Source organism: Neophocaena asiaeorientalis, unplaced genomic scaffold (assembly GCF_003031525.2).
Source record: "Neophocaena asiaeorientalis asiaeorientalis breed wild unplaced genomic scaffold, Neophocaena_asiaeorientalis_V1.1 scaffold619, whole genome shotgun sequence".
In the NCBI taxonomy this organism is placed as follows: domain Eukaryota; kingdom Metazoa; phylum Chordata; class Mammalia; order Artiodactyla; family Phocoenidae; genus Neophocaena; species Neophocaena asiaeorientalis.
In genome coordinates, this window is record NW_020174367.1 from 65,497 (window position 1) to 72,009 (window position 6,513).

A 6,513-nucleotide genomic window follows, 5' to 3' on the forward strand; every position below is an offset into this window, starting at 1 on the left:
CCTCTGTGGCTTGCTGGATTCACTGTGGCAATGTACTTTTATTCAGCTGCTGTTACTTGGTGCTAAAGTTTAATTTGTGATGGGAAATAAAAAGAGCATAAGCCATACCAACTTCCCCATCATACTGACATTACTACTAATCCTCAGTACAGAAATTTGCCCTCTTACAAAACAGTCTAGAAAGCATCTACACCCCTCTTCACTCCCATGTAATGACTTTACATATATATATGTTTATATGTATACATATATATGTATATATATGTGTGTGTATATGTATGTAAAGCTATCTATCAACTTATCTATCTATCTATCAAATGACATTTATTGAGTGCTCACCACATTCAATTAAATAACTTGCCTGAGGTCACACAACCAGTAAATCAAAGAGGTATAGTTAAAAAATAGGAAGCAAATCCAGGTAATGTGGTTCAAAGCCTACAGTCTTAACCATTATGCTGTGGTGTATCTCATGATACAAATGGGAAGGTAGCCATCCTCTGGATGTACTGTCCTCCCATACTGGGACTGTAGGCATTGCTCTAAGCCAGTATTTATTCAGTACTGAGATCTCTCTGAGGATTTTTAAATGTTTTATTTCCATGCTAATCTAAAAATATTAATAAAAGCATATTCTGCATTATTTGGGTTATTATCTTTGCAAGAGTTCTGCCCATATATCAGTGTCCCTGGATTTACATATGTGTTTAAATGGCACTAAACGACCACCTCAGGTGACATCCTTTAGATACTACTGCACTTTTTCTCAAACTATGATCCACAGACTCTTGGGCATTTATATTTTCTTGAGGTAACTTGCCAAGTTTATAAAGTACTCACCTGGCCTAGGGTGAAGGACGATTATAAACAAGTCAGAAAAATAGGATATCATTTACCAGACTTAACTTTGGAGCAGACTTGACAGTCTGCCAAGGGCATGGGTTACAGGATAGGTCCTTCAGTCGGAAGTAAAAAGTAGAGACCTACAATCACCACCTCCAGCCGTCTGGGGTGCCTAAGTGAAAGAGCAAGCAACTAAGTGAGATGTACACACACACACACACTCACACACACACACACACACTCACACACACACATTGTATGAAGGTATATTTTGCTTATAGGGAGGAAGAAATGTGACTGGGGGATAACTGGGGGAAAAGGGATTAGGGATGTTTCTGAGGGACTAAGGCCTAGGTCTGATTGTCAACAACACTGAGGAAGCAATACAGGAATCCAGCCAGCTTGCCTGGAACCCTGGATCTGGGAGAACGATTTAATTGTAACTCCCAGACCTTCTTACTCAGAGCATGGTCCCTGGAGCAGCAGCACCACATGGGAGCTTATCAGAAATGCAGAGTCTCAGGCACCACCCTAGAACCACTGAATCAGCATCTGCACTTTAACATGATCACCAGGTCATTCCTGTGCACACTGAATTTGAGAAACATGGATCTAGCACAGTAGTTCTCAGACTCCAGCACTTAGAGGGCTTATTAAAAACAGATCTTGGAGGTCTAACTCCAGTGCTTCTCATTTAATAGATCTGAGGTGAAGTATTTCTAATAAGCTTGCAAAGGATGCTGTTACTTATGCTGCTGTTCTGTGGACTATACATGGGAGCAGTGGAAAGCAAGACAGAGGGTATAGATATATACTTCCTGCTTTATTCAGGATTCAAACAGAAGATGAAGTAGGCCTGAGCCTGTAGGTGGAAATTATCAGTTGGTTCAGCCTTGAAGAGCTAGCAATGTCTGAATATTAAGAATATAATTTCTTCTTATACATGAACAGGCCCTTGTACCTTAGTTTAGACATCCTGCATTAGTTAGGGGTTCTCCAGAGAAATAGAACCAATAGGATGTGTATCTAAATCTATATGTATCTATATCCATATCTATATCTATCTAAAGAAAGAGAGAGATTGCTTCATTATAAGGAATTGGCTCACATGATTATGGATGCTGAGAAGTCTCAAGACTTGCAGTCAGCAAGCTGGAGACCCACCCAAGACAGCTGTTGTGTAGTTCCAGCCCAAGTCCAAGCCTGAGAACCAGGAGAGTAGATGGTGTAAATTCCAGTCAAAAAGCCAGCAGGCTAGAGACCCAAGAGGAGCCCATGTTTCAGTCTGAGTCTGAAGACTGGAAAAAACCAATGTCCAAGCCGAAGCAGTCAGGCAAGAGGAGTTCTCTTTTACTCAGCCTTCTTGTTGTATTAAGGTCTTCAAGTAATTGCATGAGGCCCAACCACATCATGGAAGGCAAGCTTCTTTACTCAGTCTACCAATTCAAATGTTTATCTCATCGAGAAACATCCCCAGAATAATATTTGGCCAAATATCTGGGCACCCTGTGGCCCAGTCAAATTGAGATACAAAATTAAGTATCACACACCAATAGTTTTGGTTGCTACTGTGAATTTTTAAATCATTATTACCTTGCTTAATTGGTTGTGTGGCTATATAGAAACATTTTTGGTGTCTTAATCTTCTATGTACAAATTGCTGATGAAATCTTCCTAAAGTTTATTTTGTAGGTGTTTTTGCATTTTCTATGTAGACAATCATATCAGCTACAGATAACTTCCTTCCTTTTTTTCTAATCAATAAACACATTACTGCTTCTTATTATCTGAGATTTTAAGACTAGTTAGAAGTGTTGAATCTGTACCCAACTTCTTGGTTTCAATCCCACCTGTGGAACTTATCGTACAGTCTTAAGTAAGTTATCTCATGTCTCTGTATCTCAATTTTGTCATGGTTGTTCTACCTAGCATGTATCTTCATACTGGTTATAACTTGAAGAATTGTTATGAGAATTAAATTAAACAAAATTGGTGTAAACTACTTATGATTTCTCTGGCTTTTATGTCTTTCTCTTTCTGGCACAAGGGTACTTCCCTTCTTTTAAACTCACCTATATATTAAACAAGTTTTTGTTAAATCTTATCCAGCATTTCTGTGTTTGCAGCAAAATGGGACCTATCAGCATTAGCTTACTTCTCCAGATTTCAGGAAGGAGCCTAGGTCAGTTTTCTGCAAATTGTAGTCTATGTTTGATCTATACCAAGTCATGTGAGATGCTTGTTAAAAAGCCTGATTGCAGGGTACCCTAGACCAGACCTACTAAAATGAAACTTTGGAGCATGGTGCCTGTGAATCTGCATTTGAAACTAAAACATGATATCTATGCACATTAAAGTTTAATAGTCACCTTTTTGACTGGAATTTACACCTATTTAGTTATTTATTTATTTATTTTTTGTTGAAATATAGTTGAATTACAATGTTGTGTTACTGCTGTTCAGCAAAGTGACTCAGTTATACATCTATGTATTCTTTTTCATATTCTTTTCCGTTATGGTTTATCACAGGATATTGAATATAGTTCCCTGTGCTATACAGTATGACCTTGTTGTTTATCCATTCTATATATAACAGTTTGCATCTGCTAATCCCAGTCTCCCAATATACCTTTTTAATAGTCACTTGCAGCACCAACTTGGTGCTCCAGGACAGAAAAGGTAACCAAAACCCTATTGCAGAGAAGAATACCAATAATATAGATTCCCTTACTTGATTTTCCATATAAATAAATTCTCAGTCTCACAAAGCTATGGGGAAATTCTCAAAATGCTAGAGTAGTTGTGCTTTTCCCCTAAATTTCAGAGCATTGTTGACTCTCTGATTCTGTGGGCCTTAATAATGAATTCCTAAGTGTTGGAGTGCCTGTTGTGTGTACTTCCCTAGCAGAGCAATTTCAAGCAGAACAGAAAGAAATTGGAAACCAAATCTGGTTTGGTTTAGGTGAAGAAAAAAAGGAATTTTCCACTTTCAGCTTACTGGAGGCTGTAGTGACACTACATTCCATCTGTTTGAAAAACCTTCTTACACCAATTAAATGTGGCATATTTTAATTTAGCTTCTAATAAGTTTAGATTGTATAATTCAAAGCTTTTTTTCTCAGGAGACATTCTCTACCACATTACAGTTTAGTCCCTAACCCAGTGAGTTCAGTGGTTGCCAAGGGACTATTCAATGCATGTTTGAACCATCAAAGCTATACCTTCAATGGACAGAGTTAAGGTTAAGAGATGTAATCAAGCAGCTGGGAAATGTCCTTCTGAATGTAAGAGGATGATCGCAGGGTTGACTGTAGAGGCATATCACTAATGAGTATTTTCTTCTCAGTTGAAAAATTAAAGAATAAGGTATCCTTAGCATTCCACTAGCTAATTTTGAACTCTGGGAAAGCCCCTCAGCATCTTGTTACTCATGATTGTTTGAGGAACTGGTGTCTTTATCAGTGGAGGGAAGATTCCTCCTGCACAAGCAACAGCTGAGAACAGTGATGTGACTGAGAAAAGGAGGCCAAGAAACATCTCTGAGGGGACTGGGGGACATGCAGGAGCCAATGATACTACTCAGAGAAGGAAGATTCCACCTGCCACATCCTAATCTCAGAGAGGTCCTATATAAACTCCTGATTATTCCCAAGTATTCTGAACTGATCACATGCCATACCTACCCACTTACTAGGTACTGGCACCTAACAAAATTCACACATACACACACACATGCACGAACATACATATACACACACATATACATACACACTCCTGAGTGTTTACTGGGAGTCTAGGTGAATGACATAACACTTTCCTAAGTACAGTGTCCCTCAGCAGGACCGGTCTTTAGGACTATTTGATGTCTGCTTTAAACTACAAAAGCTTTTCCCAGAAAATTGGCCAGATATGTTAAAACTTAAACCAGCTTGCAAAAGTTTAATCTATTTTAAGGAAAAGGGTAGAGTTGGAAGAAATGTTATATTTAGGGAAGACAGTATTCATATTAAGTAGTGGTAAAATTAAGTAGTGATTGATAAGAAGGACTAGCAAGTAAAATATGAAATTGACCTGAGGTATGTGGGTTCTTTCTATCTTGCTTTAGAGCATAACCTATTAGGTCAGTAGTATTTATTAATGAGCAATTTTAATAAAGAAGCATTTGGATATTTTCTATGAAATATAAAGCATAATTGAGTTCAAAAGTATACCAAATATATATAATACATTTTACCCATTCATTAAAGAACTAAAAATGGTAAAATTTCTGTCTTAGCAAAGTATTGGTAGTTAATCACAGCCCAGATTCCCAGATTTTCATCCCAGTGCCTACACTATACTATGTTTTTGGCTCTCTCGTTCAATTTACTTTTGCCTGTGAAGAGACTAGTTGTTTAGAGCTTGAAGCCATTACCAAGGCACTTTCATCTATCATAGAATATAACTTAGTCCATTTATGAGCAAAAGAAATAAAAGGGATACCAATTGTCAAGGAACAAGTTAAACTGTCGCTGATGGAAGATGACACGATCTTATATATAGTAAATCCTCAAGATTCCATAAAGAAACTCTAAGAATAAATGAATTCAATAAATTTGCAGGACACAAAATGTATAAAAATTAGTTTTATTTCTATACACTAACAACAAACTATCTGAACAAGAAATTAAGAAAACTATCATATTTACAATAGCATCAAAAAGAAATACATAAGAAGAAATTTAACTGAGGTGAAAGATCTGTACACTGAAAACTAGAAGTCATTGATGAAAGAAATTAAAGAAGACACAAATAAGTGGAAAGATACCTGTATTCATGGATTGGAAGAATATTATTAAAATGTTGATACTACCCAAAGTCATCCACAAATCCAATGTAATCCCTCTCAAAATTCCAATGGCATTTTTCACAGATAAAAAAGCAATCCTAGGGCTTCCCTGGTGGCGCAGTGGTTGAAAGTCCTCCTGCCAATGCAGGGGACACGGGTTCGTGCCCTGGTCTGGGAGGATCCCACATGCTGCGGAGCCATGGCCGCTGAGCCTGTGCGTCTGGAGCCTGTGCTCCACAACGGGAGAGGCCACAACAGTGAGAGGCCCACGTACCACAAAAAAAAAAAAAATTCATGGAATTCTACTACATGAGGGAATAGAAAGAATCCTAATCCTGGTCTTTGCAACAAATTACACTAGTCAATTGTTTAAAAACTGGAATGTTTAAAAAAAAAAAGGCAATCCTAAAATTTGAGTAGAACCACAAAAGGCCCCAAGTAGCCAAAGAAATCTTGAGAAGGAAGAACAAAGCAGGAGGCCTCATACTTCCTGATTTAAAACTATATTACAAAACTATAGTAATCAAAACAGTATGGCACTGGCATAAAAACAGACCAATAGAACAGAATAGAAAGGTGGAAAATAAACCCACACATATGAGGTCAACTAATCTATTACAAGGGTGTCAAGAATGCACAACAGGGCTTCCCAGGTGGCACAGTGGTTGAGAGTCCGCCTGCCGATGCAGGGGACACGGGTTTGTGCCCCGGTCCAGGAGGGTCCCACATGCCGTGGAGCAGCTGGGCCCGTGGGCCATGGCTGCTGGGCCTGCATGTCTGGAGCCTGTGCTCTGCGGCGGGAGGGGCCATGGCAGTGAGAGGCCCGTGTACCGTAAAAAAAA